A 13,933-nucleotide genomic window follows, 5' to 3' on the forward strand; every position below is an offset into this window, starting at 1 on the left:
GCTCAAAACCTACTACAAAATGGATGCTGTAATTCCAAAAAAGGTTGCAATGCATTTTGTACATTTCTCAGAAAAATCTGATTGCCAGCATAAGTAAGATGGACTCCATCTCTGCAAAAAGTGTATGTACTACGAATCATAATATTTTCATTGTGAAAAGAGGACATGCCAAAATCTCTTAGAAAGGCACAAACAGCCTTATTGACATTGTGTCTTGCTTTCTCCATTTGCGGACCAAATGAAGAAGAACAAAGCCACATTTGTCTCTGCGCAATCCGTGAAAAAATTACTTGAGAATTTGGAAACATGTCCATCACCTTCCCAAGTCTTTCTTTCATTGCAAATTGCAAAGAAATTCCAGACACATGTCCTAAACTGTTCCATCCACAATGAATTACAATTACGTCTGGATGTTGTTGTCTCCAAAGTAGCACAGAGAGGTAGCAAGTCCAACCACTTCATTCCACGTACTCCATGCCAGTGCACTTCCACATGTGGGAATCCAAGATCTACAGCTACTCCACAGCTTTCTGCATGCACCTTCAACCAATGTATCCACAAGTTTCCCAAAATCCAAACAATCTGTTTTCTGAAACACACAGCCATAGCTATCTGTTCTTCTCTCAGCAAAAAGAGTATCTGAGAAACTCTCTCCTGGCACAACACACCCACTAAACTTTCCTGACTAATCCCCTTCACTGCTCATTCTTATTTGCATGGCTCCCCAACCCAAAATCCCCGGATGTAACACCCGATGTCCGCGGACTACCGCCATGTCCGCAGACATATCGTAACATGGACAGTCCTTCTACCATTTCCATTTCACTTTCTGTTCCATTCACTCATTGGATATAGCTAAGAAGTCACATGAACATCCACTAATCACATCCAAGACCTCTACATCTAACTGCATCATCATAGATCAGCACTTTAAATGTACTGTTAATCTCTCTGAGTACAAGTGTAATATCATTGGAAAGCACCTTCTACAAGAAATACTGTACAATTCTCCAAGATTTCTACTTGCAGCTGCATGCATATCCATATGCATGAACACAAAATACAGGTATGCATATTTTCTATATAGTACATGTACAATTCTTATAGATTCATATAAACAGATTAACTAACTTTTAGCTTGTATAATCTATGAAATGAATTTACTGTCATTTTTCCATCTCCTAAAATCAACTGTCACTTCTAAACCTATCTGCTATTTAATTTCTTTTTACACACACAATTTCAAATCATGTTGAACTAACATATTTAAAGTACAATATGAAGAGTTAACATACTCAAACAAAATTGCATGCACACAGTGTGTTCAAATATCAATCAACAATACTTGTGCAAAAACATAAACATTTATTTACTTATATTTATATGCTGCGCAAGCAGCCCATGGCATTGAGGCGCTGTTACTTACAAGAGCTTTGTTACAGAAATAGTGGTATTCAGTGGTACATTATTTATTCCACAAGGCAATCAAATGATATTTTGGTTGGTACAGTTAGTCATTACAATACAGTGTATGCATTAAGAACATATGATATGTATTCAACTGGTGCGACATGTGAATAAGATAGTTTTCAAGATTTTGAGGAAGGCGCTGAGGGTCAATGTCAATTAAATAAATCAATGTCTAAATTAAAAACATTGCTTTATACAAACACAATTACTTATTTGTTTCCTTTACAATTGCAGTGAAGACCATTCTCCTGAAAAGAAGCCGCCGAATTTGAAGTACAAAGAACAACTAAGAAGAAACCTGCTCATTTCAGAAAAAAAGTAAGTTGAATACCACCATATTATTTGTACTATTATTCAAACACACTGTAATGTTAATCCATGCTATTTCTGTGCCTAAAAATAGAGATTGTGCACCATTCTGTCTACAAATCCCCATTTCTTAAACAGAGATTTACAGGCAGAATGACACATCATTTCTTATTTTTCGACACACAAATGAACCACATCAGCCCCTAGAATTTTGATATTTTAGAACAAACAACTGTTTTAATTGTATACCATTAGATTTACTATTTCTACTTCTCCACACCACCAGCTTACTTTCTGCTATCATCTGAACCCCAGTTTAGTAGCACATAAATTCAAGAATAACCATCCCAACTAGTTGTAGTTGCCAAATGAACGATCACACACCATTACATACATCTTTATCATCTTACTCAGACACTCATGCACACAGCACACATACATTAAGAACACCCCAACCCATACCTTCTTTATTTTTTTCAACAGACCCTAAAGAATGCCTACCAAAAATCAAGTCCGTAGAAAGCAACGGAGAAGCAGAGCAAATGAAAATAGAAGTGTCCAAATCAAGCATCCATCTCTAGCAGAATTTGTAAAAAAAGTTAAAACAAAACAGCTAATACAGTCATTTAGCGAAACAAAACAAGCTTCAACTACAGAAACTTTGGCTCCTCTATCAAAGAGTAAAACGAACCACAAAACAATTAACAAAAAATCAGCTACCACTACAGATAAAACTGCTCCAGTAAATCGTGATATAGTGCAAACTAAGCATACCAACAAAAAGTATTTTAACAAAAATGTTCCGTCAAAGAGTCCTTCAAAATCGTATAAAAACAGGAGAGAAATCAAGCTCAACCCTTAAAACCTATCATAGGAAATTAATCTTAGAAGCGTTGATAGACAGTGCAATCCTTCTCAAAATAAAGTTATTTATTTTAGTGTTAAACAAAATGGAACCACTAACAAAACTAATGACTAAATTACAAAAAAGACTTCTCAATAAACGAAATGTCAACAGAAATAACTTCTTAAGTATTTGTGGAGGTGAATGGAGTCACACTACTAGTACAGAACCATACTTTAATGAAGAAGCATACAAACAAAAGCAAACAAATACAATTGCCACTCATAGCAGTGGATGAGGTTATGAAAAAGTTAATAATACCATAATGGAACAAGAAATACTGCTTACAAAAATATCCCCAGAAAATTTAGAATTACCTCTCCATTCAACTGAATCAGAATGTCTAGTATACAAATGGCCATGCACGCCAATGTGTAACATTCCCAAAGAATCTTTCAAGTCTTTACGCCAATTCCTCAATCAATATGTGAAAGGCAAAGACAAAATCAAAATTAAACTACTGCAAAATATGGATACCTGTCCAGTGCGCAAGTACATAGGACTACAAGCACATTCATTGGCCTGCATTTCTGGACCAACTTGCAAAACCACTTCCATTATATCAAAACGATATCAACACATCATTCAACTATAAGAAATCTAGTCTATAAACTGAACTATGCTAAAAGTCCTGCTTTAGCACTAGCCAATTTAAATAACATTCTTCTACATGGTACAGCAAAAGACCTACTTGAAGAAATAGACTATATCCATAAAAAATATTTTGGAAGTGAAAGCCACTTGCAGAATGAAATAGCTTTAAAGCAAATTAGCAGCAATTCTATGCATGGCAACCTTCTACTACACACATACAAAAAAGAAATACTGAAATTTAAAAGTACATCTGCTGAAATACCAAACCATGTGTGTGTATGTTGCCGTAGAACTTTTTAGAAAAGTAACACAAAAACTGTAGACCTAATATACAAAATAGAAGACAATGAAGATTCTAAATGGTTTGAATTAGCTCTCTACCTTATAGCAAAAAACAAATACGAAATAACTGACCCCTTAATACTTTTCAGTTACTGCACTACAAAACTTTACAACAACCAAACTCCTTCACGTGCTATCACAAATAATTTAGAATTATTTCCACTACCAAATCCCATACAACAACGGAATTTATATGAGAGCATCATAATTCAAACAGTGCACCCATTTCAAGCAATAATACGCCTTCAACCAAAAACAGCAAAATTACCTCCCTCTGAATTAGTGAAAGGTATTCGTGGAAAAGTAGTGTATTTACCATTAGATTTAAAAGAAAATGTGCACACTCTAGGAGTGCAACGTCCAATGGAGCAATCTTTAATTATCTTAGTAAATGGTGTACCTACAAAAGACACAAAAAAATGGCAACAACTGGTAGATTTACATAAAGTTAGACAGGCCTTGCAATATCTAAAAGACAATAATGAATACTACAAAGAAATTAATATTGAAGAAAACTTGAAGGATACCACTGAAATAATTCAAGAGACACAAGAAGCTGGTCAATTTGAGCTCCTAGATCCTGCTACAATATCCAATACTTTAGACCATTATACAATTCACCCATTGCACTCTAATGACATTGTAGAAGATGCACTAGAAATGTACCAAATGCGTCAAACAAAAGGATCACCAATCAGCATATGGGAAAAAAGTATAGAAGCACATGCTTTTCCTCTACTTTTTCCTACGGGCAAAGGAGGAAGGTACGATGATAGACCTATTCAAATAACAGCATCAGAATACCGCTCATTACGGATGTATTCTGAAGATCCCAGATTTAGACAAAATGTGGCATACATATTCCACCTACTCTTTGAAAGTGAACTAGCAACTTTATGTTACAGAGTTGCACACACATTAAAATCAGGATCCCACTTTCAAAATATGTCAGCTACACAATTATTACAAAAAGTGCAACAAAAAGATGAGGTTTTACAATCAAATATTACAAATCTATTAGCAAGTATGTGTGGTACTAAAGAGTACTGGTTTCGACGTCATGGAGATGTACGTTGTATGATAAGAAACCTTGGCCCACTCTATTGGTTTGTTACATTAAGTTGTGCAGAATATGCATGGGAAGATTTACACGATTTCCTACGCATATCAAACAAAAACAAAACAAACATAGATATACTAACACCTGGAGAACTTTGTTCTCTAGATCCTGTTAATGTTTCAAGATATTATCACCATTGCTTCATTGCTATGCTACAGTTTATTCGTAATAAAACTGCTCCTCCCCTCGGAGAAGTGCAACACTTCTTTTGGAGAAAAGAATACAAGCCAGAGGAGCACCACATATCCACATGCTTTTATGGATTAAAGATGCTCCTAAATTTGGTCAAGACAGTGCTGCCACTGTTTTACAGTTTATTGAAAAATATGTCACTTGTGAAATTCCATCAGAAGCAACAAATAGTGATCTTCATGCACAAATTTCACAATTTCAAAGACACAAATCTGGCAAATATTGTCGTTGCAAATACGAAAACAAAGGGAAATACTACACCAAATGCCGCTTTGGTTTCCCTAGACCGGTTACAAAAACAGGTTAAGTGAACAACTTCATGTCTTTAGTTAGACATAGTGTTAAAAGCAAATCACCTCAAAATAATTATTACATAAGAAGAACAGAAGAAGAAAAATATATCAATGATTACAATGCAATCATTGCCCACTTATGGAATGCAAACATAGATATGCAGTACACTGCAGGCAATTCCACTGCAGGTGCACGATATGTTACAGCATACTTAACCAAAGCAGAAAAAACAGAGCTCCAAGACCTCTGGAATGACCTGTCATCAGACAAAACACTATCTCAGAAATTATACAGCTTGGGCATAAAAATGCTCTCCCATAGAGAATGTGGGTCCTATGAAGCAGCAGATCGTTTAACTGGTACTGCTTTGTATGGACAATCTGAATATATAGTATGGCTAAGTCGTGGTCCTGCTAAATCTAGAAAAAGAGTTCTAAAATCATACCAAGATATAGAAACAATAGCCAAACATGATCCCAACAGCCAAGACATTTTAAAAAACAATTTACTGGTCACATACTACCCAAACAGAAGTACCACTTTGAAAACCATGTGTCTATACCACATAGCACAAAACTTCGCATACAAAAATAATATAAAACCTGATGAAAAAAAGGTAAATACAGTGTGACACATTGTGAAGGAAGCTTAGTAAAACTCACCAAACCAAATGTATTAATCATATCAAATTGTCATTAAAGACTCCCCAACATAAAGAACTATATTACATGACCCTGCTATAACTCTTTAAACCATGGAGAAAAGAAGAAGAAATACTAGATAACTATGACTCCTATGAAGATGCTTTCAAAGCAAATGAAAGCTCTATAACTGGTGTAAACTTTACACAGTACAAAACAATGTTGCACAATGAACAGCAACACGAAGAAGAATTCCAGGCCCAACTAGATTAGGACACTCCTGACAGTAGTCAACTTTCTGTAACAGGAAGCCAAGAACCACTGGGAGAGCCACTAATAACAAATGAGGCGGAATTAGCTATGACAGAAGTAGAAAACATCATGTGTCAGTATGAAGATAAAGAAGACTTAACTATACTACAATCAAAACTAAACAATGAGCAACGTAGCATTTTTGAAGAAGTAAGAAAAGAAATTGCACATGGTGTACAACATGAAAACAAAGAATGCGCCTGCCAAAATTACAAACCTAAACTACTGTACATCAGTGGTGAAGCTGGTTCTGGCAAAACATTCTTAATCAAAATCATCAGTAAATTCCTCCAACATTTTACAAACAACAAACTGTCAGCTGTTGTCACTGCCTCCACAGGTTTAGCTGCCTACAACATAGGTGGTGTCACTTTACACCGATTACTACTCCTGCCAGTAGAACACCAAAACAAATTAGACTATTACAAACTTTCTACAGAAGCTGCAATGGAACTACGCAGAGTATTAAAACAAATGAAAATGCTACTAATAGATGAAGTGAGCATGGTCTCCAATCTAATGTTGGCCTTGATTCACCTCAGATTACAAGAAGTACTCAAAACAAACTATGAAGAGCTCTTTGGAGGAAAACACATTATTCTTTTCGGAGATCTTCTTCAATTAACACCAGTGAAAGGTGAGCCTATTTTTAAAACCTTAGGACACAAACTCTGCCCTAAAACTGTTGGCAGCATTGGAAATGTCAACCTTTGGCAACATTTCCAATACAGAGAATTAACAGAAAACATGCGGCAATCTGCACATCTCACTTATGCCAACACCTTAAAAAGTATTAGAGTTGGTATATTATCTAAAGAAGCACAAGCAATATTGAAAACCCGGCACATTCATGCACGTTATGGTGATAATGCATGTGCTATGGATGTTATGGAACAATTAGCCCACAAAAATGTCAATTGTATGGCCTTAATGCCAACTCTTGCAAGCTGTTTCAAATTCAATGAAACAATGTTAAAAAAGAAATGCAACCAATAATTGAAATTAGCACCACAGACAAACTAGACATACATGGTATGACACTACCCATGTGTGAACAAGCCACAACGAGACTAAATAGTTTAAAAAATTCAATCTCCAACTTAGCTGGATTGGAAAAAATAATAAAATTATCCTTAAATTGCAGAGTAATGCTTAAACGTAACTTGACGTGGATCAAGGACTAGTTAATGGAGCACTGGGTACAGTTGTTGGCTTTCAAACATACCCACGTGACAACAACATTCAGTTTGTCAATATTCTCTTTGATAAACTTTCAGAAGTGAAAAGGATAGGACGCTCAACAGTTCGATTCCTTCTCTTCAAAGACATGTATGTACGCAGAGAACAATTTTCTCTAACTCTTGCATACGCAGTCACCATTCATAAATCACAAGGTCTTACCCTAGACAAAGCATTAATAGACATTGGTAACACAGTCTTTAAAGAAGGCATGAGCTACATAGCACTATCACGCTTACGTACACTTGACAGTCTATTTCTAATTAACTTTGATGCAAGTAAAGTAAACGCTGATATTCCTTGCATTTCAGAATACAATAGACTTCGTTCACTATACACCCCCATCTAAAAACATATCCTATTCCACAAAAAGTAAAATGTTCTAAAAGAAAACTAAATCAAACAGAAATGCAACAGGATGTCACTCCAAATCCTCCAAAGAGATTAAAAGAAACTAATACTTCATCAAGTACCACAATCAAAAAAGAACCTGTTAGGGAAAGTAAACCATGTACTTCTTCAAGGAAGGAAGACACACTCCAAAAAAAGCACTCAGATACAGAACTACCTGGTCCATTTAAACTTTCAAATGTAATTGGTGTAAGTTGCTACGCAAATGTAGCAATATATATTCTATTTCAATTACCACCAATAGTTGACAACATTTACTTACACAGTACAGACCAATTGTGTTTGCCCATGTTAGTACTTCATAGAAATGCAACAAACAATCCTGACAACATGTATAGTGTTTATGGAATAAGACAACAATTGGACTACTGTGCTGGAATTATGAAATTCACTATAAACTCACAGGAAGATCCACAAGAATTTCTAATGTACTTATTACAAGTACTGGAAAACAAAAACATACCTATAAATGAAATCTTTCAGATTTCATACATGTGGAAACATACATGCACTCTGTGTAACAATGTGATACAAGAACAAATCCCCAATGAGCGCTTTGTGTATGTATCAATGCCTAATTGTGAATCCGTTCGTTTTCAGCAACTTGTACAAAATGCAAACCATGGTAGATTATGTACTACCTGCAATTCGGATAATCGCTCCACCTTACTAATACAAACACATAGTAAATATGTAATACTAATGCTTCTACTTTACAATGCAGATGGTACCAAAAACAACTGCAAGCTGACTGGATTCACACATGGACAAGTATCACTTGGTAAAAAAAACCTTCACAACAATAGGTATAATCTACCACACAGGAGACACAACCAATGCAGGTCACTATATTGCATTGATAAAAAAAATGTGGATGGTTCGAATGTAATGATAGTACCATTACTCTAAAGCAGATATTACCTGCAAATCTTACAAACGTGTATTTAATGTTCTTAAAACCAAAATTTATTAACTAAACTTTTCTTAAACATTAACTAAACTTCTATTAAAAAACTATAAACTGTTACAGTATGCCAACAGCTATATAACTGCCCCAAGATTCTACAACAACTAAACAGATAAATGAATACCACTAAATTATATCAAACAATAAACAGTTAGAATACGCCAACTGGTATCTAACTACCCCAACATTTTACAATATCCAAACAGATAAATCAATACCCCTTCATTATAACAAATAATAGACTGTTAGAATATATCAACAGGTATATAACTGCTCCAAAAATCTGCAACAAGCCAATATATAGAGCATTTGCCAGAAACAACAAGTGAACACTGAAAACAAACAAACAAATAGACTGTAGCATCACAAAAAAGGGTTTTTTTTTTAATCCAACATGGATTTTTTTTTCTTCCACAGACCCAATGATTTTAGCAACAAACACAGAAACTGAGCAAATTGCCCAGTACTCTGGTTTGTAATCTGAATAATCAACATTTTTTTTTTACCCTCATATTTAATACCAATACTAACATGAACTTTTCTTTTATCACAGAAATAAACAAGAAATACATGTACTCCAGTTACTAAACCAAACAGTACGTATATTATATTAAGTACATCCATCACAGCAAATCACACCCATAGTGACTTATAACTTTGCTGCTTATAAATTTGATCTTGTCCACGCACCCAAGACTATAGGCCCTGCCCACAACCACCACAGCATATCACACCCATAGTGGCTTATAACTTTGTTGCTTATAAATTTGTTCTTGGATCCAAACGTTATAAGCCACTATGGGTGTGATATGCTGCGGTGGTTGCGGCCAGGGCATAGAGTCTTAGGTGCATGGCCATATGGCCATGCTCCCAAGACTCTATGCCCTGGCCACAACCACCGCAGCATATCACACCCATAGAGTCAAACATTTTAACTATGCCATATTGGCACTTTTAATGTCAGCGGACATGATGAGTGTTCTTAGAACAGTTTCAACTTGCCTACGAACAGTACGGACAGGCATAGCGTCCTCAGGAACCCCCATTGTGTTTATTTACGAACATTCCAGGACACATAATGTGTTCTAAGAACACCTTCGTCTTGCCAGCGAACAATACGAACAGCGTCCTCAGGATACCCCCATTTTGTCCATTGACAAACATTTCAGGACACTGCATGTGTTATTAGAACAGTTTCAACTTGCCTGTGAACAAAACGGACAGGCATATCGTCCTCAGAACACACCCATTTTGTTTATTTTCGAACATTTCAGGACACTTCAAGTGTTGTTAGAACAATTTGAACTTGCTTGCAAACATGTGTTCTTAGAACAATATGAACTTGCTGGCGAACAGTACGGACAGGCATACCGTCCTCAGGACAACCCCATTTTGTTTATTGACGAACATCCCAGGACATATGATGTGTTCTTAGGACAGATTTAACTTCCCTGCGAACAAAACGGACAGGCTTACCGTCCTCAGAACACACCCATTTTGTTTATTTTCGAACGTTTCAGGACACAGCGAGTGTTCTTAGAACACTTTCAGCTTGCTTGCGAACAATACGTACAGGCGTAGTGTCCTCAGAATACCCCCATTTCATTTATTTAGAACATTTCAGAACATCCGCGTTGTCTGCGGACAAAGCAAACACAACAGGGGGATCTACCGCCTAAATAAATACAACATTTAACCCATCTCTTACTCCCCCACCCTCCCCAAACACTTTTACACACCAACACACACTACTAAATAGTATTTTTCCACCAAGTTTCACCGCGCTGTCCAGGACGTCCACGAATCCAAGATGGTGGGTGTTCCCGAAAATCTGACTCGCTTCACGCTCTTCACCGTCCAATCAGCGAACACGTTGCATGTCCGGTTGGCCAATCAGGACACTGTCCGCGGAGCGAACAGGGCAATGTGTCTGCGGACCGAACATAGATATCACTAATTTTTTGTGACCTACTTTTTGGTCATTTGAAAAAAAACTACTGGACGGATTTTTACCAAATTTGCAAAATCACCCTTTCTGGACTAAGCGCTGCTTCTGGTCCAAATTTGGTGAAAATCCGTCCAGCGACTGTAGCAAAGTTTTTTCCTCATTCAGTCTATGGGAAAAAAATAAGTTTTGGGACCCCCCCTGGACTTTGCGCCCCTGGACCAAACCTCACCAAACTTTGCATAAAAAATCAGAGTGACCCATATACTTTTTTTTGCAAAGTTTGGTGAGGATTCGTCCAGGAGGAACGAAGTTATAAGCCACCCAAAAAGTGCTCTTCCTATGGAAACAGCAACTTAACCATAACTACACAGCCACTAACGTGGCTTTGTAATATATATATATATATATATATATATATATAGATATATATATATATATATATATATATATATATATTCTTGTGGTTATCTGAAATATTAAGGGATTTTTCACAACACACAATGTAAAACCCATATGTCGCTTTGGGATGACAAATCTTCTCCTCTCTCAGCCTACATCATGCATATCTAAAACGTCTGGTCCTATCAGCAGATAGTGGGCATCTTGGTGGGAGGTGAAGGAAGAGTGCTACCCAATCCTTGCTGTGGGAATTATGACCATGTTGGAGTGTCGTCAGCACTACTAGAGTGCATGTTTTCATCAAAACAGGACTCTTTCATTTTATTCCGGGACACAGACTGCTGATCGACTCTTGAGGAACTACTAGCAGAGAGGACTCAATCCTTGCATTGGAGACAGTGACAGAGAAATCTAGAAGCTAGCCAGAACCCCATCAGAGGAGCAGAATGAGTCTGGGTGCAAGAGAAAATCCTTGACTGAAATCTCTTGACAAGATCTGCGCTGTCCTCAGAGGAGCCAGGCTGTTTTCCCTGACCACAATTTCCCATGTAAGTAGACCAAACCAAAAACCATCAATTCTGTAGGGAGCTACCTGACTATCCCTTTCCATTAGTGGGTAGGGGGGTGAAACTGCATTGGCCCTCGGCCTATTGTAGTAAATCCAATTCAAATTAATTCCACTACAGAAAATCACCTCATACATTTAAATTGAATGGTGTTGGGAACAGCCCGCCTCATCCTTTCCATTAAATTACAGCAGGGGGGCGAAGCTGTGTAAATCCTTAGAGCATTAAATTGAAGTTAAATCAATTATTTCCCATATAGAAAATTACTACATGAGTGTTGTTAGAATTTGAAACTAACAAAGATCTTGCATAGTGTGTTAGCGCGGGTAGAGACCATAAAGGCTTGGGTAACTGTTCTTCTGGAACCCCTGACTCCTGTCCCAAAGGCGGGTGTCCATAATTCCCAAATAAGTAATCCTAAACGCTACCTTTCAAGTGAATGTAGAGGGTTCAAAACAAAATTTCTCATTCATTCCCAGTGATTCCGACGTCAGAATTACAAAGCCTTACATCTTATTTGTATAGTGATGGAAAACACAATTTGCCATTTATTCCCTTGTATCTCAAACCACAATTACCAAGCATTGTGTCTTATTTGAATGTGTTTTGAAAAACGATGTCCCTTTGGGTTCCTTTTCCCAACCTTGCCTTTTAAATAAAAGCTGAACAAACGATTTCCCCAATTGAGTTCCTTTTCCCCAACTGTGCCTTTCAAATGGAAGCCTAAAAACGAAGTTTCCCATTGAGTCACTTGTCTCCCAAACCAGAATCCCAGAGCACTGCCTGTCCTTTGAATGTGTGTTGCCAAAACTATTTTTCCATTGTATGGTGAATGTTTACTGTTGGTTAAATTGAAATTAAAGTTGTTGTAAGTTGTAACAGCATGTTTCCAAATAGTACCTGTGCTGTTTTGATAACAGACAGCACTGGCAATTTATAATATTGGGCGTTGCCACATCATTGGTGGCTGATATTGGTTGCTAGTCTTCTTTGTCAAACCTTAAATAAATAAATAAATAAATAAATAAATAAATAAGTTTGTATATTTGGGACCATCACGCAATGTGCATCCTCCTGTTCAAGACGCGATCAAAGTGACTTGGTGAGGCCAACTCTGCTTGATAAGACAATAGGCTTCCTCTGTAACCCAAACACTGTGGTGCACATGAGCGGCACCCCCAACCTGTACTAAATCTATTGCCATCACCTCTGCTTTTTCTGTCCAAAATCACAAGACGTTCTGGACACAGCTCCCCACCTATCTCCTCCAAACCCCAGGTGCCCAGGAATGAAGTGACCAGGGCACCGCTCTCCATTCTGAATTTTGAAGATTTGTTTGTCAAGTGTACTTCATATGGGGCATCACCAACCCTTGTGCATTATTCTAATGAATTTTGTTTTTCAAAGGGTGCATCCCTTCCTGCTCTACAACCAACATTCAGTTCCCATCACATTAAGGCCCCGCAGCTAGATACAATTAGTATGTATCTGTGCACCATGGGTGCCTCTGACGTCAGGTTCTCTCCTGGGGAAAGAGAAAGCGGATTTGTTTTTGGAGCTGAATTACCAGAGCCGCAGCTCCAAACCAAGGCCTGTGTTCTCTTCTGTTCATTGTGTACAAGGGCTTAGCTTCAAAAATATTGACGCTTCTGCCAAGTTAATACAACAACCTCACTTCTACCACACTGCTTTGCTGACTCCATCTTCTGCTCATTTCAATCCTTCCCGCACATCACGCTACCCTACGTTACTATAGTTACATCAACTAAAACACCAGGCCTATAATGCTGCCCTTGCTACACCCTCTGAAACCACAACATTAATACATGTGATGCTCTTTCTTTGCTGCTATACGTGAGTATCTAATATGTATCCACCCTAAGACTGTGTATGTGCTATCCACAGGACAACCTTCACTCTGCTCCCATGATGTTGCACTCTGATACATGTTCTTCAACCTGAACCTTGTCGCCTGGCTGGGATGCTGTACGTGCATCCGAACACCACCAAGATTGTCGATGTGTACTTTTCACCACAGGCCATGGCCATCGCCTTTTCAATACATGTAGTTAAAATATGTATGTGAAGACAAACACAAAATTATACTGCAGTAATTGGCTCTTAACAGTACCAAAAGTAGTGGTAATAGGAACCAAATTCAAAATTAGTATTGAAAATGTATGTCTTCATCTTGATCTTGCTGGATTAAATAAGGGATGAGTTCA

Source organism: Ambystoma mexicanum, chromosome 2p, assembly GCF_040938575.1.
Source record: "Ambystoma mexicanum isolate Mex_15411 chromosome 2p, UKY_AmexF1_1, whole genome shotgun sequence".
In the NCBI taxonomy this organism is placed as follows: Eukaryota; Metazoa; Chordata; class Amphibia; order Caudata; family Ambystomatidae; genus Ambystoma; species Ambystoma mexicanum.